The sequence below is a fragment of the Sander lucioperca genome, chromosome 7 (assembly GCF_008315115.2).
Source record: "Sander lucioperca isolate FBNREF2018 chromosome 7, SLUC_FBN_1.2, whole genome shotgun sequence".
Lineage (NCBI taxonomy): Eukaryota > Metazoa > Chordata > Actinopteri > Perciformes > Percidae > Sander > Sander lucioperca.
The window spans coordinates 2,054,415-2,081,207 of NC_050179.1; the positions used below are offsets into that span (position 1 = coordinate 2,054,415).

At 40.6% G+C, this 26,793-nt stretch overlaps 1 protein-coding gene and 1 long non-coding RNA gene across 4 annotated transcripts in view; one reads left to right on the forward strand and one right to left on the reverse strand.

Annotated features, from left to right (window-relative positions):
* Positions 1–26,793, reverse strand: part of btbd11b (BTB (POZ) domain containing 11b) — an 86,669-nt gene that overhangs the window by 38,177 nt on the left and 21,699 nt on the right. The gene's annotated exons all lie outside the window — the stretch shown is intronic.
* LOC118495417 lies at positions 2,391–26,166 on the forward strand. Its single transcript, XR_004897818.1, has 3 exons — positions 2,391–2,402; positions 18,593–18,601; positions 26,064–26,166. It is a non-coding gene; the product is annotated as an uncharacterized LOC118495417 (long non-coding RNA).

Sequence of the window (26,793 nt, forward strand, 5' to 3'; positions counted from 1 at the left end):
GATGGGAAAAAGTGGGTTTGTGTGGTTTGTCGCATTACAGTAAAATCAAGGATGGAGACGCAGTAGATTATGATGAAAAATATTTTAAAAAAGCCTCTGAACTTTTGACAAACAGACGCAGCAAAATGCAACAATGTTCTGAAGTAATTGCTCATTTAGCACTGAGGGCACTGGAGTCATTAAAGGATATGACTAATGTCATGAAATGAGATTTGTTTTCCTTGAGGTCATTTTAAAGGGATGACATCACATCGGGCTGCTTGTAAACACTGGGAGCTTTTAAGTGAAGACGCTCTCTCGGACATGAATACTCAGCGCCATAAATATGAGGCAATGTGCAAAAAATAGATAACGCAGTAAATCCTTAAGGCAGGAAAGGTACAGTCACTGCCTGAGTCCAATGTGTGCATGTTTGAATGTTTGTTCTATACTTTTGTTTGCGTCTGTATGTGTCTTTCTGTGCGTGAGATGAACTCTCATGCACTATTAATGGTGTTTACCAACATTTCTACAGTAGCTTCTGTTTAATGAGCATTTCTGCACTGCACATTTCTCTGTTTAGAGTCCTGCTGCAGCAGCTACATTTCCCACTCTTGCTATTTGCATTAATACCTGACTAAGTGACCAAGTGTCATTGAGAAAATGTCGCTTTTAAAAGCAAAAGAAAAGAACAAGACATTTGTAATCAGGGAAGCGCGGATGATTCAAAATATTCTGGGCAAAACATCGCACACAAAGTGCTGGATGTAAGGAGCGATGACAAATGATGACATCAGCGTGGCCTGTTCAGTGGAGGATGCATAGCGTGAAAATGTCTTGCTCTCATAATGGATAACTCTGGTGATATTCTATTTTCTCTTATTTTCAAGAAATCCTTTTTTTGTCTGCGACAAAGACTTGTTATATTAAAAACACATCAATGAGCCACAACGCTGCACAGGTGATATGTTCCTTCATTACAATGAACACAGGCACTGTTTATTTTGACCAGTGGTGGAGATATCCTTTACACTATTCCTTTACTTTTAAAAGTATTAATACCACACTGTTAAAATACTCTGTTACAAGTTAAAGTCCTGCATTGAAAATGTTACTTAGGTAAAAGTATGTAAGTATCATCAGGAAAATGTACTTAAAGAATTAAAATTAAAAGTACTCAATGCAGAAAAATCCTCACATTTTAGAAACTGGAAACAATCAAAACTGTTCTGTCAATCCACTAAGTGTTTAATCGACTAATCATTTCAGCGGGACTTGTAGGCCGTTCTATTGTTGGGTAGTTTAATTTATAATAAAACATTGTATTTTATAAACTACATGTTTAGTGTGGAAAAAATCTTAATTTGTAAAGTAACTAGTAACTAAAGCTGTCAGATTAATGTAGTGGAGTAAAAAGTACAATATTTCTCTCTGAAATGTAGTGGAGTAGAAGTTGAAAGTGGCATGAAAAGAAAAGACTCAAGTAAAGTATAAGTATCTTAAATTTGTACTTAAGTACAGTACTTGAGTAAATGTACTTAGTTACATTCAACCACTGATTTTGACTCAATCCCACATACATCGTCCTGGTGCTGTAGACACTCACTAGAGCAACAAATGTGTATTTAAACGCATCTGAAAAATGGTCCCCAATATTTGCACTATTTACTCCTGTTTAAGTCATTTGCTAAAAACTACAGTGCCGAGCTGTTTAAGGAAATCACTGAACTTTTATTTAAAAACTGAAGCTATTCATTTGTGTCCCTTTTACACAGTAGGACCAAATGGGCGATAGAAAGCATTAAAGGTGCTGTAGGTAGGATTGTGAAGATACAGGACTTACAGGACTACAGGAATTTGAACATCGACAACTTCTCAGTCCCTCCCCCCCTTTCTGCTAAAGCCCAAAACGGTCTCCTAAGCCCCTCCCCCTACAAGGGAGAATGAATGTGTGTGCATTAGGGCTGAAAGATTTTTGAAAATAATCAAATTACGATAATCGATCGATAATCGAATTTTTTAAGCTCTTTCTCTTCTGTATTATTCAACAAAGACAAGCAATACATCATTGTATAGTATGAACAACACAAGATTAGATAGATTAAACAAACTGTTCTTTCCTGGAGGCCAGGCCTGTATGTGATGATGAAATTAGGTGATGTATGAATTTATATGAATGACATCTTTTATTTAACTACTTCAGTCACAGTAGTATATTGAGCACTGACCAAGCCTGGTGTTAACATTCATATGAAAGTCAGAAACAAATCACACAAACTAAAGTGCAGATTGCAGAAATATAAAAACAAATATGTGGCTTTACCACACTTAGTATTTAGATAATTTACTGTAATAAACATATGTAAACATGTGGATTGCACTTTTTAAAAACTGTCTTTGAACTTTACTAGACAGTTAAATAAGTAAAAATATAGTATATACAGTATATACATGGTGTATTTTTTTTTTACAGTGCACACAGAGGAGCTGGCTCCAGCCCCTCCCTCCCCTCATGAAGTTGCGTCCCGCGTGCATGACAGCGTCAACGTTGCACTTCTCAGAGAGGCTATCGCTACGTTAGTAGTAGCATGCTGCTGCTGGTCTTGTCGTGGGATTAACTGTACTAATAAAACCGTTGAAACAACGCAGCCACGCTGCTGTGAAAGCTCCCCAAATGTCATTTATCAGAGTCTGGTTGTTACCCCTCTCCGCGGCAGTCTCCTCCACTCCATATCTTTATAACGGAGCTAGCTAACTGGAGCTAACCGCTAATCAGAGCTAATCGTTGCTAACCAAGCCTTCAGTTCTGCGTGCCTATATCCATTAACTGCATGTATTGACTCGAGCCCGAATAAAACCCTTCATTTTATTAAAATGGCTGTAAAAGTTTTAAACTACAACTCAGAGTTGTTTGAATGACAGAAATCTGCTCAAGGTACGGCGTAGCGTTGGAGTGCTAAGTTGATGCTTTCTCTGCGGAGTGCAGACTGATTTGCTCTCGCGAGTCACGTGACCAAATCGCAGCCTTTGCGATTAGGAAAATGCGTTTTAACATATCGCAATATTATTGCAAATGCAATTAATCGTTCAGCCCTAGTGTGCATGAGCAGTGATTGACACAGAATGCCGCCCCCCCCGACCCTGATTGGAGGATCTGAACAGGGAGCGGTGGATTTTTGCAAATCACACTACAGGCTGTAGGTGGTGCCAGAGGAGCCGGATTTTTTTCTAAATTACCTCTTTCATGTAGTTCTACTCAAACATAGGGTCAGTTTCAGCAAATATGACAGAAAGTTAGTTTCATAAGTCTTACCTACTGCATCTTTAAGAGACAGACTAACACACTGGTTTTGGTCTTTTCAGGGGTTCTGTTGACGGTAAGAATAACATAGACTAACACCAGCCTTATCCTGGTCATGCTTTAGGTCCATCTATGTTTCATTCCAGTGGCTCCTGTGGTGCACAGTAACCACTCACACAGACCTACACTACTTTAAAAATAGAACTTTTCTGTTTTCCAAACAGGCCACTTTCTCATCTACATTCAACTGTTTGTTATTCTATTTCCTCCTATGACCTTTTCTATTATGTTTCAAATGGTACACACACACATTCACACATATAAGCCACTGTAAACCTTATTTTAGTATCGACACCTGACTGCCAGCCACAAAATGTATCTCCATCTTCCGCCTGCTCCTCCCTCCTCCCAGGAGTCTCATGTCTGCAAACTGGCGTAAATTATCTGATAACTGCTGCCGTCCCAGCAAACAGGCCAGACCCCCGGCGTCTTGTGCGTCACTATGGAGTCACGTCGAGCGCATGCCCTATTCTCTCGTTTCTCATTTGCTTTCTAAATGCGGGTTTGTTTTATTCACAGTGGGCAGCAGGCGAGTCAGTTATCAGTCACCTGCGTGATAACACCCTGCACAGTGTAGAGCTATGAAGCTCTCCTTACCGCGCTGCCTGATCATATGAGGATAAAAACACAATGTCACAGTGTTGTGTGAGTTTGTAAATAGGGGTGTTTTTTTCTTACACCTGTATGTTTGACTTTATCTAATTTGTGCATGTGCGTAAGCATGCATGTTTATGCTTTAGCAAGCCTTTTTTTTTTTTTTTTTTTTTTAAACCAAAACAGTAGATAAAGCAAGAGAGTTATTAACATCAAAGAACAGCTTGAGCGGTTTATCCGACTTTTGTTTCCGAATGTTGATTCATTACTCTTCCCTGAGATATTTCAGGATGGGAGACCAGCAATTTATGAGGCATAGAGCTCCAAATTGCTCCGTAATTGTTTAACTCACCTAGCGTAATCTATCATTCTGACTTTGCAAAGTGGCTGCCTGTAGCACAGACACTGACTGGAAGTGGGCCATGCCTGGCAAAGAGTGATGAGGCCTGGGGCTGTGTGCCGCTCCCTGTTGCTTCCCCTACCCCAGCACCTCCTCTGGGGGATGACCCTCACTGTTCACTGTTCAGCCTTTAGCAAATATCCCTGTCACTTTGATAATGTGAGAACACTTGTATCGAAAATGTGATCATGATTCCATTTTGAACAATGCTCAAAAGCTTTCACCTCAACTCTACTGCTTATTATGGAAAAGGGGAAAATCTGACAGAAAACAATGCCCTCTTTGTTAAGTTTTTAACGATTGCTCTCATACATGGGGGTGAACATCGGCCAAGCTGTAAGTGAGCAATTTGCAATATCACTCACTAAATCAGTCATGCATGCTCATCTTTCAAAAAAAGCAAAACATGTCCTCGTACACTTACTCTTCTAACCCATAAAACTCAAGAGGCAGATACAGTGCTGCTACCTCATGCATCACTAACAGAACTTAGCAAAAGAAGTGCAACACACAAGGTTTCAAACAAGGATGTGTTCCCAAAGCAGGATTGTTATTGCAGGTTAAAAATGTCACAGCCCTTGCCAACAGTACATCCTTTAATGGAACACACAAACTGAGCCAAAGCAAATATTGAAAGTATCGTATTTTGGGGGCCTGCCCCGCACCAACTGACTCCAGTCAGCTGCAGGCAGCAGGTAGGCTGGGTCTTCCTCCAACTCCTCTGGGCTCTCCCCCACATGTTTTCCCAGCCTCTCCCCCAGGCACACTGGCTCTGCTGTGAGAAGCACGAAGGGCGGAGGAGGCTGGCTGGCAGGGAGCAGCCGCTCCAAATCCAAATACACAGGCATGGAGCTGGAATGGAACAGTCTCCCTCTTTTCCTCTGTTCGAGTTCTGAGATACACACTGCACGCCAGGAATATAAATGCAAAAAGGGAGTCATTGTTGAAACGGCCAAGTTCAGTGTTCAACTCTCTGCTCAGTTCCTGAGGTGGGGTTCACCAAAAAGTTTAAAACAGCAAAACACGGATACTGTAGTCTTTTAAAGACACAAATAGTGTGCTACTCAAAGCATGTACTTCAGAGATTTCTACCTCACACTCATGGTTTGCTCTAAAATAAAATAAAAGTCTGTTGAGAAAAGCTTCAGAACGACTTAATCCCCCAGCACGATAAATCAGGAAACTAGCACTTCTCTCTTCATCATACTCTTCTTCCCTCAGTGATTATTCATCTTCACCATCAAAATGCAATCTTTGCTGCTACACCCCTCCAACCAGCATAGCCACATTCCCCACATGTCCCCTCAGAGTATTGTATCCCATATCCCATGAATGGGATGTTCAGTCCATCAACATTAGGCCACTCATGCGCAACTCATTAGTGGTAATTAATGATGGGCAAGTCCCAGGCACTATGGAGTCCAAACCGAACCCGGGCTGGCCCCACCCCGACCAGTCCAGGCAGGCACAAGTTGTTTTTCTGCTTGGTTGGCTGGGGCACTTCATCTGCACAGCTTAATGCACTTGGCTGCATAAGCAGAGCTGGAAATTAGCCAACCAGAGAGAGCTTAGATTTAAAGAGTGACCATTTAAAAAGTGAAGTCAAATCTTCTGTATTTATTTAAGTGTTTTTCCATGAAGAATAATGGTCTAACTTTGACGTGACGCAGCCTTTGGGATGTTTGAAAAATCATGACTGCTCGTGCTCGCGTGAGATTCAGTGAAGTGTCCACATGCATTAACACCTCAACTGTATCAACAGAAAGTACTCTTATTAAACAATATCAATTACTCATCTCAAGGTACTTTGGAGAAACTCTGAATGAAGGGCGTGATCTCAAAGTGGGTGTTATGTTAACTTGTTTTCCAAATGTTCTGCTTGCCTCAATTCCTCACTTGAGGCCAACTTCCATGATCCCAAAGTCAGCGAGGCATTAATGCGAGTCAAGTACAGAGAGTTTCAGTCAAAATTAGCACAATAGTGCCAATGGCTAGCATTATTGAATGCATGACTGGCTGACTGCTATTGCACAGAAACTCTTTTTAGACTATTAATTGCACTGAGTGCGAAAATGACATGAATTGAATGAATTTATGGACTCCTAAGCCTTGTGCCAGCCTTATGAGTCCTGTGTCTTGTTCAGCTAAATGAGAGAAGTAACACCCAGAGGCCTGTCATAGTTTAATATCATCCTGTCAACAGTCTTGTGGTAAAAAGTCTCCACACTGGTATTACTGTAATAGGCTTGTGATATTTGCTCGAACTGCCATCCATTCTTCATTTACTTCTTGTTGTTGCTTTGCTTGCAAGTAATGAGTTATATAATTGATCTTCTGTTTGCGTCACGTAGTGCCCTTAAGCCATTAAGAGCAGTCTACTTCTGTTTTCACAATAGACACTCTCATATGCATTATATAATGCTGACTTGGCTGCCAGGGGTATTACAGCCAAGGTCTTGATGGAGCGTTTGAGTATGAATAGAGGGCCTACGCCTCAAACTGAAGTCTGCCTTCTAGAGTTTTCTAAAACACTCAGCTGCCTGTTCCAATCAGAGAGGAGATCAAAGTTAAAGCTCTGCCTCGGCCATTAGACTGATGGTCTTCCCTGTTTTCTTTTCATTTTCACCAACAATGCCCCCTCTTGGACTGTACCCATGAGTGACCCTTGTATGCATCTTTGGTATTAGTGCAAGTTTGACAGTAGAGCGTGCCGTGAAGATAAAGTGCCTCAGAGCATGTGAGCTGAAGCACAGATGTGTTTTCTGATTTACTCCAGATAACACTGCACACAAGGTCGCTAATCGTCCTTTGACTCCGTTCACATAAGAGGATTTAAAAGTGTGGTAGTAGTCTATATGAATCACATTATGCCACGTCACATTAGCTACCTTTATGTTATCGGCGCAGGGTTGTGCGGCCCTCTCACTACTCCAAGCCATGTCAAAGTGAAGGATGAATGACAGTGACATAGTGACCTTTGAATTTGTCAGGGGCCATCAACCAGATGTTTCCACCATATATATATATATATATATATATATATATATATATATATATATATATATATATATATATGGACGGCATCAAATCATATCAGCTATTTAAAAAGGCATGGGTCGGGAGTTGCCGCAACTTTCACAAAGCGACCAACAGTTGTGAACTGGAACCAAAGCCTTGAAATTATCTGATGGCCACGGTGAAGCTGAAATAGGGTTGGGTACCTTTCGCATCTGAACCAATACCACTACCGATACCGGTACCCGGAATTCGGTTCCCGGTACCCAACAGTACTTTTTTCGGTACTTTCCCTCTGTAATTACAAAAAAATTATTTCAGTTGTAAAAATAATTCCACACCTATTTACTTAGAACATTATGTTATTTATTTAGAATATTTTACACTGACAGAAATTAAACAAAAACAAAAATAAAACCCCTCCCTCTCTCCTCCCAAACCCGTCCCTACAACCTATTAAATTGAATAATTATTAATTTCTTACTCACTGTAACTTTTATTCTTGTATTTGTATATTATTATATTTTAGCCTGTTTTATTTTCATCATGACCGTTTTTTATTGGTCTTTAATGTTTCATGTAAAGCACTTTGAATTGCCTTGTTGCTGAAAGGTGCTGTAGAAATAAAGTTGCCTTGCCCTGCAACCTCAGCCTGTCAGTCAGTCCCCAGGGCACAAAAACCACCGTTGTGCCTGCTCGTCTCAGAGGAAATGTAATGTCAACAGCATTGCGACCGCTTTCGGCTCGCCATTAATATCATATCACAGTGAAAGGTGTCTGCGTGAAGTTTTGAAAAACTGTAACCATACTTTAAACCACTTTATCGGCATTGCCGTGACTCACTGTGACTTCAGCAAAACTGCAGAGCCGATGTAGTTTGCTCCATCCGCACCTCTGCGCGCGCGTGTGTGTCGGACCTCTGCTCTCTGTCAACATGCAGAGAGGACAGATAAGCTTGCGCTTACTCTCAGGTACCGAAATTTGGCACTGTTTGATTTTACGTGAACCAATACTCGGTAGTACCGACGTGATTCGTTCGGTACCGGTAAAAGTACCGACCAAATCTGCCTAGCATTCATGCCTTGAAGGTGAATAACCAAATTAAACCAACAGGGAACACATTTAGGCCAACTGTTAAGACTGTTATCAATTAATCTGTAGGATTCCTGCTTGAAGCGCAACACAAATCAGTTTTCATTCTGTCCATTACGCCTGATAACAACCTTTGTTTTAGTAACTATGCCCACCATGACCATTACGTGACTTCAACCCACTCACATAAATTCTGATTTTTAAGTGCTATTAGTGTCTTCCTACATACTGCTGCTCTGCTACATTTCTTCAACAGCTTCTTTTTCTTTCTTTCATTCTTTTTTTCATTATTTGAGCATCCTCCTGAACTTCAGCAGGGACCCATCTGGCCCAAAGTGATTGATGTGGAAACAAAACACAGAAGACACAGAGAAAAATGTGTCCTCAACAGCAGTGTGTCTAAATTCAGCGATAGAGCTGCCTCGAAAACAAACAACAAAATTGCATTGAGTGCTGCACATGGACATTTTGACAAATATCACACTGCAGTTTCTCAAAGTTTAGAGTCCCTGCTTTGAGGGCATTATGGGAGCTGCTGTTTGGCAGCCATGTTGGTTTGAATGTCCTGGTAGCAGTGCGAACCGGTCTATAAACACACAAAAAAGTCAAGGAGGTATCTCATTGATACAGGTTCTTTATGGGAATAGCATACACATTTAAGAAATGCATTGAATTGTTGCATGAAAGGATCTATACCACCCTCAGTAACATAAATATGGAACTACAGCCAGCAGACAGTTAGCTTAGCTTAGTACAAAGACTGAAAACAAGGAGAAACAGCTAGCCTTGCTCTGCCTGAAGGTCACTTCCTGGAGTCTTGTCTTCAGCGCGAGGTTACCAGGCAACCAGCAGAGACTCAGGAACTTTAGTGGTGCTGGTAGGCAGGATGTGTTACCTTTGGACGGAGCCAGGCTAGGTCTTTTCCTCTATTTCCAGCCTTGATACTAAGCTAAGCTAACAGGCTGTTGGCTATAGCTTAATATTTAGCATGCAGACATAAGAGTGGTATCATTCTTCTGATCTAACTCTGGGCAAAAAAGCAAATAAGCATATTTCCCAAAAGTCGAAATAATCATTTAAAGAATTTTGTCCAGCTATTCAGGAGAAACAATATGACTTATCAAATTAAATGTTTCACAACCACAAGTAAAAATATGTATAATTGTTGTTGTTGTCTTTCATTTGAAAAGCACATGTCCATGTTGTGAATCACTCTATACATTAGTTACCTAAACTATTTAAATGGCAGGTACGTACAGTAGCCTACATGGATGGACAAAGAAGATGGAGAAAGGCAGAGAATCCAATGTGCTACCTTCTTACACTTACCCCCAAAATCCCAGTAAAAAGATATAGTAGAGATATTTTGTCCGTCCCAGCGCACCTGGTAACATAACAATGAGCAGCAACAACTGCTAGGAAATAGGTAAAAAATTCATTTGTTAGCTCACAGAAAAATTTTTTATTACTTTTTGTCATGAAAGTTGAAAGAGGCAGTGAATTAGGTACCCAGGGAAACGGGAATCTGTTTGTGGAAAGTCCTGCCAGTCCTGGAGAAAATCATACAGTACCTTAAAGTCAGACTCTGTGTTATGGCAGAGACAGGTGTGTATTCTGAAGATCTCACAGTGTGATGGGAGAAAGCAGCAGATGAGGCGTATGAAAGGAAATTGATGTATACTGATTTGGCAGCAGAGGTGAAGCAGCAGGGCTTGAAAGCTTGGGTGGAAGTTGAACGGCAACAGTTTGTTGCAAAGTCAACCTGAACAGCAATCGAGGACTTAGAAACTCCTGAGTGGAGGTCAAAACAGATGATGTGTGTGAGGCAGCAGCAGGGGACTTTATCAGTTGTTGCTGGAGGGAAAAAGCCACTAGAGAAACTTCACTTCAGATATTATAGAGCAGGCTTGTTTACGCACTGTTTGCATGTAAAATATGTAGTATGTTTTCTAATAAGCATGTCAGGTAGTAACCATTGGATTGCTTGTTGCTTGCAAGATGGAGCACAATGGGTGTAGACCATAATTGCTTTGCAGATGATTGGTTCAGCGGAATAATTCAACATTTTGGAAAATATGCATGAGAGTTAGATGAGAAAATGTATACCACTCTCTGAGAGCGGTATCAATCTTCTCATCTTTTGAAGTGTAAAAAGGATAAGTTGTGGTTTTATGAGGGGTTATGTGCTGGACTATTTCTTAGCCAGGCAACCTCCAGGAAGTTACTGTGTCCTGCCAAGAAACAGACCGACACGTAACCCATGACCCGTTCTTTTTACACTGCGGTTTTTGCACGGATTATCATGCTAATTAACTTTAGAGGTGCTGGTACAGTAGGTGGATTTTCTTATCTTTGGACAGAACAGTCAAGCTGTTTCCCCATTTCAAGTCTTTATGCTAAGCTAAGCTAACTGACATGAAAGCGTTATCATATGGTAAAATACAGCAAATAAGATTTTTACCTCAAAATCGTCAAAATCCACAGTCCTCGTTCTGTGCAAAAACATATTCTGAAGTTCAACTGAAGCTAATATAAGGCAGTCTGAGATCCAAATCAAGAGGGTATCTATCTTACAAAGTTACAGTCTTTTATTAGTGTGAAATTTCCACAAAACAAGACAAGCATTTTGCCCCCCTGGACTCCTCCTAAAGGAAGGGATTTCACAGCCAATATGAAAGAAAGGAATGATTCCAGTGACCAATAACTCTTTCAATGTTCATAATATATGGGCATGTATTATATTAAGATAGACTTGAAAACATCTGAACCTGTTCTTTAATTGAGAAACCTAAAATGTAAATGCCTATTCTGTAAATATCATACTTCGCCAATTACTGAAATTGGTTTATAAATACATTTGAAATGATGAGAGAAACTTAACTAAGCCAAGCAGTTGTTGAATCATCTTACTTACTCTACCGTTGATAGGTAGTTGATACAATAACGACGTTTAAAGTGCCCATATTATGAAAAAATCACTTTTTCTGGGATTTAGGGTGTTCTTTTGTGTCTCTGGTGCTTCCACACACATACAAACTTTGAAAAAAATCTATCCATGCTGTTTAGAGTGAGATACAGTTTCTGAATGTGTCCTGCCTTCAGTCTCTGGGTGAGCTGTTCAAAATCGGCACGGCTTGTGACGTCACAAGCCGAAACGAGCAGGCTAACTGCAACCATTAGCTCGTAGCGCTAATGCTAACGCTAGCATGCTAACGCTAGCATGCTACCTCGTTCTCAATAGCAAAGCACTGCTACAACACACACAAGTTCACCATAATCTACAAAAGAACTACTTACATGTGCGCCCCTCATTTAGAAGTCTCCCAGCTAGTCCTGCCTTGTAACTGACCAAAGTTGTAGAAACAGCCTTTCTTTTACTGTCTATGGAGCTAGCTAGCTGACATGATCTACATCTGAGCTACTGGGCATGTGCAGTGCAATCAAAGATAGTACAGAAGAAGAAGAAGAAGAAAAGAGGTCTCACTCTGTAGCTAAAACAGAGACCAGGTGAAAAGAGGAGCTGCAGCAGTGAGAGAGAGCACTGCAGTACAACAAAAATATGGTGTTTTTTGAAAATTAAACCATGTAAACCTATTCTGGTACAACCTTAAAATACAATATGAACCTGAAAATGAGCATAATATGGCTGCTTTAAGAAGTCTGTGCTGAGCAGGAATCCAAAATACACTGCTGCCCCTTGTTGCCATCAACTAAACCATTAAACCACTAAATCACATGTCAGAGGATGTTTTCCACTCTAATATCTAATACAGAAAACTGATTTGTTTTTGTGTTGCAGATGAAATAAAAGCCAGCCTAGAGTCTATTATCTGGTAATGTGGGAAGTAGAAATAATTTTAAATTTAAAAAACAATTTTCTGTTATTTTCTCTCCAATGAAGCATTTTCAAGGAAGCTGATGGTCTAATATCTGTAACGGGAGACGTCTACCTGTTAACTAGGCGGCTGGTAAATGGATGCTTCCTGTTGGATGGTTTATGATTAGAGCATCCTCTCTTGGATTAGTCCTTTATTCTTTTACATCTGAATCCTGCATTTTATGAACACTAACAACGATTTATGAAGTGAGGGATCGCTAAAACCTGCGCTTTTGGTAAATGCAACATTATCACCCAATCATCATGTAGTGCCTGCCTGATTTTGCTCCTGGGTGCTGAAATAAAGAGCTGTTGTTTGTGAGAATTAAGTCATTCATTGATAGTTTCTTTCCATCCTCTTTCTTCCACCCACTTCCCATAAAAATAAACTGATTATGCTGCCATACAGCGAAGATACACAGGCATGCAGCATTACAAAGAAAATAAATGACAACCTATTGATTTACAGCATATAGTCCCATTTCAGACAAGAAGGAGCACCAGAATTAAAGGTGATTGTTCAAATGCATTGCTGGTGGAAGTTGCCTTGCCACGTTATTGCCTTTTTATTGAAAAACAAATAATGTTGACTTACTTTACTTGTCTTTCTCAACAGAGTTACTTGACGAAACCTTTTCCTGCATGAAATGCTTGGACAGGGACAACTGTTTGTTTAAATTATAAATAACACAAGGCATATTTAAATACTTTCATACTTGCATTGTGATCATAATGCAGTCTCCCTCTCATACCATTCGTATATATCTCATATCATTCATGGAAGCCATTTAGGATGCAAGATTTATGGCGTCCCACAAATGGTCTATTAATGCTTTCGGTTTAACTAATCAAGGAGAAACAAACGGGCAAAACCTGAGCTCCTAAAACTCTGAGCCACTTTGTTTTTAATTAACTTTTGATTTTGGTGAAATGGGGATGAAAACTATCTAGAAACACACACCTACACAGAAAACAAATTTTTGCGAGGAAAAGAAATTACGACAAAATACTGCATAAGAACTACACTGTTAATCGCCCAGATTTGTGACTGAAATGGCAAAACAGCATCAAAGGCAGTGCAAGGATGTCTGACTATATCTCTCTGAATGCTGTGTGGCTCAATTGATCATTAAAGTTCAGTTAGATGGAGTGAAACTTTAATTTGTACCTTAAATTAATGAGAGAACAAGATGCCAGTGTCTGATCTTTAAAGCACTATGTTTTAATGGCCTATATATTGTGAGTGTATTGTGAATGAAAGAGAAGTCAGTGAAGTAATTAAATGCTGATGGTTTAATAAATGTGTCAAGAAAGAAGAGGAGCTTCAGTGGGGCACCACCATCAGCTTGTGAATGGAAAGGAAGTCAGTGAAAAATAGCAGCTTGTGCCACACCGGTGCCACTCGGCCCCTGCAGGGAATATATATTTGCCAAAGAACCTTTTATTTGCCAATGAGTGACTGGCAAGCCATTCATATCCTCCCTGAAGGGGTGGTTTTGGCAATCCATTTATTTACTCTAGGTCAAAACATAAGTAAATCACTGATAAACTCACCATAAAACTGTTAAACAGGGGAAAAGAGGGGATTTTCTTTGCTTTATCCGTCACATGCAAGAAAACACCCTGGGCCCATAGTGGAAAAATGACACTCAAATTGCCACTGAAGCAGGACTCATCATCTTATCAGATATGGCAACCTCCTGAATGACAGGTAATCTGACTCGGCAGAAGACGTCTCTGCACCAGACGGCAGCCACGCTCCGTGAGGGGTTTCATGTGCATGCACGTGCACACATGCACAAATAAAAAAAGAGGTCTGTGTGTGTTTTTCTTTCTTGTAGCCCTGGTGAAACTCCAGTTGTGAATAATTCACTCTGACTGGATAAAAGTGACTCTATGGTTCAAAGAGACATTCAAATATCCAGTGCTGCTAAATATTATATTGTGCATACTGTCGGCATTTACACTTCAAACATTTACATACACTTTTTGTATAAGCTTAGTCACATATACCGTCATATCCTTTGGGGTTGGGCGAGCATGGCATAAAGTCTTGGCAGGGTCAGAGGTTTACCTCACATATAAAACATGTAAGGGACTGTGGAAACATTATTTGCGGGGGAGAAGGGGTCAGAGAAGGGTGAGGGTTATGTATTTTTTTTCTTTTTGCTGGAGGGAGAGTAGTCAGTAGGTATATTCCTTGGAGAGCAGGGTCTTCTCAACTTTTTCTCATTCTAGATTCATACAAAGATGGTATCCGTTTTGATATTTAACACTGTGCTCTTTGAAACAGCTTGGAAGAAACGCGACTCAGGCATCATAATAACTGATTTTAAGGGACAGTCAGACATTGGATCTAATACCTATTAGGCTATATCATCATCTGATCTAATTATATTCTCAGAACAGAAGCCACAGTGCTGCCGCCTGTGCTCGTTTCACACATTCTGTGGCTGCAATACTGTTTACTTAGCAGCTCTTTATCTAACAATGCTTGGATGTTATCATGTTTGCCATACATGTATTATTTAGACAAAACTTAGTGTTGCGGCTGTAAGCAGTCCAAAATATTGCTGCCGCGAGGGGCTAAACACTGAGAGATACACACTGTGACGCGCTCGAGATTTTATTGCAATGATTTTTATTCTTCTTCTTCCACACGTAAAATACACTTAGCACTGCAGTTACCAAATGTAATTGTTACCTGGTGAGTAGAATAATTGCATTAATGCAGCGTATTACATGATGCGGTCAACAGAAAGTGTTCGCTCCCAGGCTCACCCCCTCTCTGTCAATGCCCAAAAATCCCAGGTGCACAGGTGAAGCAAACAAATAGATTATCACTTCCGCTCAAACTGCGATGAAAACGGCCACCACCTGCCATATCAGTGCACAACACAATAATCAACAAACAACATAAATGAGACCATAAACAACATCCAATATGTGGCTCCTACACACACACACAAGTGTATGTCATTTTTCAATGAAAACAATATTAGGGCTGGGTAGGGTATTTCCCTATCCTTCCACACCCCAATAATTTTGGTATAGTCCCTTAATTAATTTGGATTTAAACATAATAAAAAAAAAATATGACATCATATTAGTACCGTGTATGGCCTACTGGAGAACAGACACTGTGCTGAATGTTAATGTGGTGCACTTACAAATTCAGGTCAGAATAATTAGAATAATTTAGAATACAAGTTAGTTTTAAAGTTTTTCCCTTTTGGCAAAAAGTGTGTAAAACCAGAGCAACATACTCTCTACTTACTCTAGACAGTGACTCATATTTCCTTTCAGAGAAACCAAGAGAGACCTGGATGACCAAAAGACAGATGTACAATGTGAGAGAAAAGAAAGACAGTGAGGAGTGATAAGTTGGGTGTAGCAGGAGTGTGGAGCGGAAATCAAAAAAAGAAAATCAATAAAAACAGGGAGACAGTGATGGACAGTCAATAGACTTGAGAGGACCTAGAGACGACATGGCCAGCAACTGACAGTCACTTCTCCTGTCATCAAATATTATGGAGATACAACCTACCACGATGTGACTATCAGTCAGATGCAAAAAAGGCTTGTGCTGTCTCTTGCGGTGACCGTGTGACGCGTGAGCCCAGACAGAGACAAAAATACAATCTGAAGGTTGGAGTGCAGAAGCTGATGCCCTTTGGTGGAAAATGTGATAGTGTGTTTGCCTCTGGGCTGCGAAAGCAGGACAGAACAGCCTGCAGGAGCATGTGAAACACAATCGTTCCCCGTCAGCTCCAGGTCAGCAACTTTAACAGCACCAAAATAGGCCTTTGTTGATGACCCCTGTAATCAGTGTTCAAAAAACGCTGCTACATTACACTTCATCTCACTTTTGTCTCCCATTTAGCTTCACTTACTGTATGTTTAGCGACTAGCGGCGAGACACAGCTAAAATAAGGACACAGGCACAAAATAAGCCTTAAAAAAGTGTTCGGATAGTATTGCGACTTGCTGTTGTCCTATGGAAACAAACAACCACGGCTGAGCACACATCCTGAGGGTGTTGATACCAGAAAAGCCGCGATGACATCAATAGCTGGAGGCTGTCCTAGCCACTGGCCTGCAGCCATCCAGTTAAGGGCTCCAAGATGAAAAGCTCCACCCACCATAATGTTGCCTTGAGGAACTGTAGCTACGGCTTCAACCGGAGGGCTGACAGACCGCTGGCTCACCCATCCAGAACATTTCACTGATTGACCAGAAACGTCCATAGACATAACAGTTGTACATGAAACTGTCAGAGGAGAGAGAGAGCGAGGGCAGCAGAGTAAATTGTTGGATTGACTTAACACGAGTGGGAAGCAATAAAGCTCCCCACCACAAAAACTAATGACTACAGCATGCTGACTGCAGGGCGCAGTGCTCCCACTGTCCCTCCCTCTCCCTCTCGTTTTCTTCCTGTCCCTCTCTTTCTGCAAAGACCTTGAGAAAAACCTCATCTCTCATCCAAAAATATAGGACAAAGTTGTCATGTCATGCAAATAACAGTGAAAACAAAGTAATTTAGTTTGCACTATTTTGAAATTGATCCAACCTTTACAGAAGCCACAATGTCAATGTCCCTGTTATGCCAAAGACAACAGAATGAAGCTAATGCAGTTTTAACAGCTACTGTGGCTAATGAATAGGTATGACCTTTCTCTGACCGTGCACGTTTCATCTGTGAAATTTATTGAGTGGTTTGTCTAAGCTCCCCAGCACGGAGAATGACATCTGACACTGGCCATTACACCTGCCAGGATGCATGCGCCGTGTACAGACTGGTTAAGACAAAAAGCAATAACATTGTCAGAGCAGGAGGAATGCAGCGAACGACCAGAGGGGAGAATGAACAGGTTCAAAGGGTTACGCACCGACTCTCTTTGTAGGTGTGTAGGGTTTCTGACCCGCAGGTGTCCAAGGCTGTAAAAAGCAGCTCTTGCCCTTAATCAAACATAAAAGGGAAAATGTCCTGCAGGCTTGGGCTGTGGAAGAGGGACGCATGATGCAGTATTCAGTGTTTTAAACAGGCCGAAGCTGTGGCTGGTTAGCTCAGTTGGTAGAGCGGGCGTACATATGCAGAGGTTTATTCCTCGACGCAGAAAGTCCAGGGCTCGAATTAGACCTGTGATGATTTTCCTGCATGTCTTCCCCCCTCTCTCTCCCCTTTCATATCTCAGCTTTACTATCCAATAAAGGCAGAAATGCCTAAAAAATTGTTAAAAATCATACTTCATCATCATCATCACAAAATCAGGGGTGCTTTGCATAATAAGTGAAAAAGTAGCTTTTTGCATTCTATGTGGTGCGATTATAAATGATATATATGGGCAGTTTTCATTATATAATGTTCATGTTCAAACAGAGCTGGAAAATGCACAAAAAACCCATGCAGTTATGTATTAATATTAAAGTGGGTTATCCCAATAATACCATGAACATTTGCCACATACAAGTATCGTCACAATCTTCGTCAACCTTGGTGTAAAGATTAATTAACTTCAAAAGGTAAAGACAGCCAAAGCGGAAACAAGTAGCCCTCCAGCTACTGGCCGCTACATCAAAGAGACTATCTAAAGATAATGCACAATTTGTCCAATCAGAAACAAGTATCCTCTGTGCTGGATACCTCTACCTGTACAGTACAATGTACAGTAAATTCTGTTTAGTACAATCCAGCACCTTGCCATGCAGTGCACAACATAATCAATACTAATGTATTGTATATGACTGGGCAGTTTTATTGTATAGTGAATAATCAATACACTTTATACCTTAATATCATTTAACATTTTTACATGTAATCATATTTTGGTAAAGTCATGATATGACATTATCATGACACACCTGATGTGAGTCTGTTGGCTAACAAAATAAAACTATAAAGCAAAATATAGTTATTTCTTTCACAAAATAAGATAAATTAGAGAATATATTTTGGAAAGGTGTTTTGCACTATATTAAAATACAGTTCAATACAACAAATATCAAAGAAACATTTTGGGAAACAAGTTTAGGCCTTCTTGCTTTCTTGCCAAGAGTTAGATGAGAAGATTGATACAACTCTCCGTACAGGCACGAGTATTGATCTTCTCATAACTCTCGGGAAGAAAGTGAATAAGGATTTCCCAAAATGTCAAACTCTTCCTGCAATTTAGGATATTTTTCAAACATTTAAAAACAGTCAGACAAACCCTCCTCATCTCTCTCACCTTTTTACTGTTCCCCATTTTATATCTGTGATAAGACTGGCAACAAGCAAACAAGAGTTACCTCCACGCAGTCAACTGTTCAATATAAGGCAATGCAAATATAACAGCCCTTCAATAAATATTACCTTTGTGAAGGTAATCATGTGAAATTGAGTCAGCCCTATGCCAGATTTGAGTTCATCCATTGCTTAGTTGTCATATTGGATTGTATTATATTGTACAGTGTTTATGTTATTGTGTGGTTTGACAGGCACATGGCCTGCATGCTGTCACCATTTTGCAGATCCTGACACAGCTGAACACTCACAGAAGGATCCCTCATTGATCTCCACGCTGGCTAATCAAACACAGCTGTGTAGCCATTTGAATGGTTGGATGCTTTACTCTATTGATCATGGATTGATTTCTTTTTTCATGTATTCCAACATGTTTTGGCTGGCCTCCAGCTGTGTCAGTGGTTTAAAGAAGATGACAATTCACAATTGCAGGAGAGGCACAGAGAGCCATTAGCCATCTGGATGGTGTGCAACAGCCTCACAAAGCATAGATCTTGCTATACTGTAGAGGCATGTGTCTCCCATAAATCCCCCCTTTCTCTTTTTTTCTTCAACTCTTCGTGCAACAATGGATTCCCAACCAAAGAAACTGTGTTTTTTCACTGATTCTACTTTTATCCTAAACTGCTCCTTGATGCTTTCAGCCAAATTACTCCCTCGTGGGGCACAAACAAGAAGGAGACTGTCAGTGTGAGTAACAATTTCGGAGTTTGAATAAACAGCTAACAGCACATATTTTAGGTTTATGTTTTTTGTATTCTTACATCGGTGCTGTTTTGTGCTAGCAGAGTTCAGTCAAAAGCAGGATCAGACGGAGGATGTGGGCAAAGACGACACAGCAGAGAGTGTAATGAGTGCACACAGGGTGAAGGATCAGAGACACAGTATGACATATTAATCTCCTTCCCCCCAGGGAACCTGACACCAGCAGAACACAACAGGTACGAGAGGAAATTCAGTTTGCAGTTGTCAGCACAGGGTTTGGTGCCTGAGCTCTGATTACAGACCTTTCTCTTTCTCTGTCTACCTTTATTTTCATACAGTGTTCAAGCTATGCAAACAGTATAATCACTCACATGATCAGCCTAGACCTACAGTAAATGCATGTACAAAGTACAATTGTTATTGTAGCAGCACCAATCTGTTAACACTTGGCCTGTAGCCTCGTCATTTAAGGAATAGAACTGGACTCGGGACGAAGGTTAGTTTATTGTAGCATAAAGACGTTCTAAAATTCAAAATAAGCCTACTTTTCTGTTCATATATAAATAAATTGGGCAAGATACATTATGCAAACAAGACATGATTTAGTATTTTTTCCATTTGGAGAGAGCCACATTAGCTGTTTCCTCCAGCTTCCAGTATGTATGCTAAGCTAAGCTAACTACATCTTGACTCTGGCTCTGTTTTTAAAGGAATAGTTCAACAATTTGGGAAATACAGTTATTCACTTTCTTCCTGAGCGTTAGAAGAGAAATCAATATCACTCTCATGTCTGTATGCTGAATATGAAGATACAGCCTGATGCCGGTTATCTTAGCTTAGCATTAATAGTATGTGTCCACTGGCAAGCATCATTTCCACGTCTCCCATTCATTGTAAGCAGACAGGCAATGCATTCTGGTAGCGTCACAACTTTAAAATACTTTAATTGTGCAAATAAGGCACACACAATGTTTCGGCCGACAATTTGGCGTCCTCAGGTGTATTTGATTACAGTGACCCATGACCCTTATCTGGTTTCGTCATATGCAAAATATAAACATACACTGAAATATTATTCAGACACAAATATACATACAAATACTATTCAGATGGAGCAATTAAGATGACAAAATAATGACCTCACTGTTTCACTTTATAATTAAGTATGTTTATGTATATTTATGTCTGAATAATATTTCAACGTGTGTTTATTTTTCGCATATCATATGACCAGATGTGACGAAACCAGACAAGGGTCATGGGTCAGTGTAATCAAATACACCTGAGGAAGGCCAAATTGTCGGCCGAAATGTGTGAGCATTCAACTGTTGTGCGGACTAAACTAACTTTCTTTGAACATTATTTGGCCTTCACCAGCAACTACATGGATGTGCACAACATCGCCTTTTTAAAAAAAAGTTTCCAAACGAGTCGCCATGTTGGTCCGTTTTGAAATCCAGTAGCAGACAGCCCACGAGTGAAGCATTCGTCCAATCAGGTGCCGAACTCAGGGTCGACGAGGGGTGGAGCCTGTTCTTTGCTTGTCAGTGGTCATTGAAAAAAAATTGCTATTTGCTAGTGGCAAGCCCACCAAGCGTCCTATGCTGGGAAGCGGGGCGATGCCTGCCGTCAAAAAACGCCCATGTGGACACGTACCATTAGATGAGAAGCAGAGAGCACAGCTAGCCTGGCTTTGTCCAATCCGCCTACCAGCACCTTGAAAGCTCACTAAAACGTTACATCTCATTTGTTTAATTCCTCTGTCAGTCTTTATGCTAAGCTGTGCTAATCAGCTGTTGCATGTAGTTAACCTTAGGAAAGAAAACAAATAAGGTATTTCCAAAAATGTCAAACTATTCCTTTAATACACATACATGAGACTGACATTAATGGGTTACTGTCGGAAAGAAAATAAATAAGTGTATTTCCTAAAAGAAGAAAACCTTTCCAATATTGTTTTGTTTTGTATCTGATTGTTTACATGCCTCAACAACCCGCTAAAATTCAAGAAATAAAAGACAACAGCTTGCTGATTTTTCTTTCAGTTCTTGTCTAAAACAACATTTGCCTGCCATCAGCAAATTGAATGTTGTCATCGCAAAGTGTGCTCGGGGGCTTCTTGCTTGTAGATCTGGGAATGTTGTTCTCATAATAGGCCTTTCTTCATATGGCTCTCTGCCATCTTTCCTTCATTACACCATGGGCCTACAAAACCCAAAACCAACGTGACCACAACCCAAGCATGTGGGTCCCCTCTGTTCAGTATGCTGCCTCATCCAAATAGGGTCGCTATGTGGTGTGATGTCATGGGGGCAATTTTCATTACCAAAACTCCCTGTGAACATGTGAAATCCATGAAAGTTTTAGACAGAGATGAGCAATTAACGACGCCAACACTGATACTGTGAAGGAGCAGCTGAGTGAGTATGTTGCTATGTTTGCGAGGACAGAAATTACTAAATAAGGGGAGTTCATTTCATAAACACTGATCAGATAATGTGATGTGACACACTGGTGTAAAGATGAGGGTGCTGTAAAGCTCCTTTCCCCTTAAACTGCATCAACAGTGATGTAACTTCAGTGAATTGGGCCCCCAGAGATGAGCTGTTACACATTGTTAAAGAGTCATCATTATGGGGTGTAGAGCCATCCACTACAAAATCAAAAGCACATTCAATGAGTTTGTAAATCAACATACAACTCTCATAGCGTGGCTAACATTTCCAGTAAATACAAAAAAGCACCACAGCGCACAGCCAGGGTTTAAAAGTGGACTTATTCGCTGTTTGTTTTGTTTAAAGTCCCCATTTTCAACAAATTACATGTTGAATTTTTGTCTTACACATTGACCGATTTTCACCACTGAACTCCAGCTGTCTTGGTTTACAGTGTAGCGTAGGTGTTAGACCACACTCGAACAAGACACTTCACAATTTCTGTCAGAGCAGCTCCAGCTCAACACATGCTCCAGCGTTATGGGAGGAAAGCTCAACAAAACCGAGCATGAGATCCAGCCACATTATGTAGTATCCAGGCGTAGAGGAAATGGATTTTCAAAGTAAAGCTATCTTCCTTAATGGTGCTTAAATTCCACTGAGGCTCTGCCAGTTGTGCAGAGTGAATCCAAGAGAAAAAAAGAGCTTCAATTTTCCATTAGATGAAATGTGTGCTTATGATGTCTATATTATATGATTTGAGAGACAAACTGCACCAAGATCCCTGTAATTTGACTCTGAATTGCAAAAATGCTACAGCAGCCTCTGAGAAAATAAGAGGAATTACACACCAACATACATATCCTCTAATGCACACTGTGCATAGGAGAATGAAATTGCATATAAAAAAGGTAGTGGAGCCTGATGAATGCCTATGACTTGTTTCATTAATCAACTCGGTGCTGACAGTTTGCAGGAGTTCACTACTCTCAGAAACAGGAGGAAAAGCCAAATAAACACAGGGTGTCAGTCTTTACATTCATCTTACAATATATCAAAACAGCTATGATTATTCTCCTGAGACAAGAAGAGGTAAAAAGAGCTGTCTCATTCTCACAACAGTATTGTAAATGTATGCAAAAACATATAGTAAACTTGTCCCATATATTTTAATAAATGCCAAGGCTGAGGTATGCAAATGAGGGGTTTCCTCATCATTTAACTAATGGATTTTTAACTCCTAACAGAAGGGCTTTTTAACAGACGCTGCACTTAAGTTTTTTTAATGAATCATTGTAAACCGTTCGCTACTATATATGAGGACTTGTCATGAAACTAATCACATCCCACTTACTTGAGCTGCTTTTCAAATGTCAACATTTCTGCTGAGAAAAAAACAATCTTGAAAATGTGACTTTGTCAGCTGGAGCAACATGACATCATGACTTCACGTAAACACACACGCCCACTTTCTTAAAGGACAATTCCAGCGCAAAACGAACCTAGGGGTTATTAACTGTTGTGTACCTACTCTGTTGCTCTCTGGGACATGTTTTCATGCTAATCGAATGAGTTTGGAGCTTTAACGAGGCTACTGCGGACCGCTGGTTAGCTTACAATGCTAGTATGTAGGGCATGGGGACACTCAAATTAAATCGCCATTTAATACCACTAAAAAGGCTCGAAACATCACCACACTTTAACGTTAGCATAATTAGGGTCCCTAAATGTGAACCGAAGCATTGACAATGTTGTAAGTGTACAGATAGTTTATTAAAAAGATAGATTATAAAGACAGTCGCGTTCATGTTTACTTGCGGTAGACATCTTGAAAACCAGTCATGACTAGTCGAACGCCGTACAACGTGGAATCTCCATAGAAAGTATGGGACAGAGTAGGTACACAACAGTTAATAACCCCTAGGTTCGTTTTGCGCCGGAATTGTCCTTTAAGCCAAGTGGCGTGTTATCTGTACGCATTTTGAGCTATCCGCGTGTATGTCTACGCTATATACAGTATCTCACAAAAGTGAGTACACCCCTCACATTTTAGTAAATATTTCATTATATCTTTTAATGGGACAACACTGAAGAAATTACACCTTGCTACAATGTAAAGTATTAAGTGTACAGCTTGTATAACAGTGTAAATGTGCTGTCCCCTCAAAATAACTCAACACACAGCCATTAATGTCTAAACCGCTGGCAACAAAAGTGAGTACACCCCTATGTTAAATTCCCATAGAGGCAGGCAGATTTTTATTTTTAAAGGCCAGTTATTATGCATCCTGATAAAGTTCCCTTGGCCTTTGGAATTAAAATAGCCCCACATCATCACATACCCTTCACCATACCTAGAGATTGGCATGGAGGGGACAGCACATTTACACTGTTATACAAGCTGTACACTTAATACTTTACATTGTAGCAAAGTGTAATTTCTTCAGTGTTGTCCCATTAAAAGATATAATGAAATATTTACTAAAATGTGAGGTGTGTACTCACTTTTGTGAGATACTGTACAGCGGACGTAAACAAACACGCCACTTTCTACAAGTGGCGTGTTATGTGCATGCATTTTGAGTGCTGTATATGCGGGTTGTGTTTAGGAAAAGAAGAACCGTTTGGGTTTAGGAAAAGAAGAACGGGGTTGGGTTTAGTAAAAGAAGAAAGCAACGGTTGAGTTTAGGAAACATTGACATGCGGGGCACGAAGGAAACGTGACACACGGGACACAATCCCCGGTCTCCTGGGTGAAAGTCCTGTGTTTTACCCATCCACCACCCCGACCAACCTCCCTATGCGGATTTTCGCCCTTTCATACCACTCGCTATGGTGTAAATTCACATGCAATCGCAAGGTAATGTAAGTCAATGGAGGCCAAACACCGTTGATAAACACGCTAAAAAGCGAGTATGCGTCTTGATAACACGCCAATAATGGCATACGAATTGGCGTGTCATACATACGCCACTTCATGAGATCAGTCTGGCTGGAGGAAACTGAATGATTCATCTGTCCCGGGTCCCTGAACAGATCAAAATCATCCTTGCTATGTTCTCATTTTTCTCCTGCTGACAATCAGGCCTTGAGAGGCGTGCCACTTGTGATAAGTCGGACATGATTTATTTGCTGGCGTCTGCATCGCAAAGAGGGGACATTTAAAATCCCCGCACACAGATTTCACAGCTCATGGTTGCCCAACTTTGATTATACATAAAGTGACCCTCTCTGTCAAGCATCAATCTCCACACATTCACTCCTAACCTTCACAATGTCTGCCCTAAATAAAAATCTGGGTACAAGCAATTCTGTTATCCCTCAAATCAGAAATCCAATATGCCTTTTGATGGAAATAGATTGGATGGGGTAGGTCAGCTCTCATCCTGCCAGAATGAATATGCAAATGACTTATATCTGTTTTGAATCTCAAGTAGTAATCCTTGTCCATGAAGAAAATCAAATCCCACAGCATCTTTAAACATCCAACCCAACCCAACACATCTCCTTGGCTTGCCTAAGTATACATTCTGACATTAGAGCAGCAGTGAGAATGTGTTTCTTGAGGAAAACGTGCCGTGCACTTCCCACAGGAAGACATTTCACCTCCCAACAGAGGATAGATGACATGTATTTGTGTGTCTACATAAGTAAATATATAGTGTCACTCTTTCTTTCTCTTCTAACTGTTTAACTTTCAAGAGGTGACACGAGGAATGCAGTCTCATATCAGGCTGACTCTGACCTCATTATTTCATCCATTAAAGCTGAAATCAGTCTGAAAATCAATGCGTTAGTTTAATATCGTCTGCTCTGCGCAAGAGTGACGGAGAGGAAGAGCCGAGTGCACTGCATCTGATGCTTTGGATGAAATGTTGAATCTTTGTCTGTATGGATTTAGTCATTTCCTGAGGCTCCCTTTGTTACTCAACCCCCCCCCCCCCCCCCCCTCCAGCTCCCCCCAGCTGCAGCAGCTGAAACTGTGATGTCTACGTGATAATCTTTTTGCCCCCACAGGGCGTAACACTTGGGGTCAACATCACTCGTCTGCCCCGAGGAGCCCTTTCTCTGCCTCCGTTATTGTTATCAAACAGCTAGAAGTGGTGGGAGAGGGCAAAGGGCAGGGTCCTTATCTCCACGCCCCTCCAACCCGCTTTTTACAGAGGAGTCTGGCTTATAACATCCCCCAGCAGAGAGCTGCAGTCAGAAGGCATCATCAATCAGGACAAAGGAGGCACATTGACATGGTGCTTAAAGAAAAGTAGGAAAAGTTTTGTGAAGGCCATTAGGTCTATCTCATTTCTGTGAAGTTATGATCTAAGGCAGGGGCGTCAAACTCAATGTCACTAAGGGCCACACTGGAAAATGACAATCACATCAAGAGCCAGACATGTTTAGTTTATTGACATGCTTTTATTTCATGGAAAAAGTAAAATATTTTTGACTGTAATATTGCATGTCTCATACAGTCTTCTCACCCTAAAAAAAGTTCCTCATCCATCAGAGTTTAGCAAATCCAGCAAAACAATGATTACATTTTTAAAAGCTGCTACCACACAGCCAACTCATAACGACTTGTTACACAGCCTGAATATGAAAACTCTCTTTCTGTGCTGTGGACATTTCTGAGTCTCAAAGTCGGCAAATCTGCCAAATTCTGCTTTGGGTGTCACATAATTGCAGTTTGAAAACAGTTTCCCGTCTTTTTGGTGGGCCAAAATGTATTGTAAACCTAAATTGATATGTGGGCCGAATCAAAATTTGCGAGTGGCTGGGTTCGGCCCGCGGGACTTGAGTTTAACACGTGATCTAAGGCCTTCAATATATGATCAGCAGGAGCTGTGCTCACCGCGAGGGGCTGCCCACAGCACAGTGCCCAGGCTAAGTATGGTGTAGGTTGATGAACATCTTACTGTATGCCACAGGTATATCAAGGTGGGAATGAGGTTTTCATCCATCACTGGTTGCCTTCAGGTAACTTCACTCGCAGCTATCATTGAATCGTCAACAAATAAAGTCAAATTTGAAAACGTTTGAAGTTTGAGCACAAAC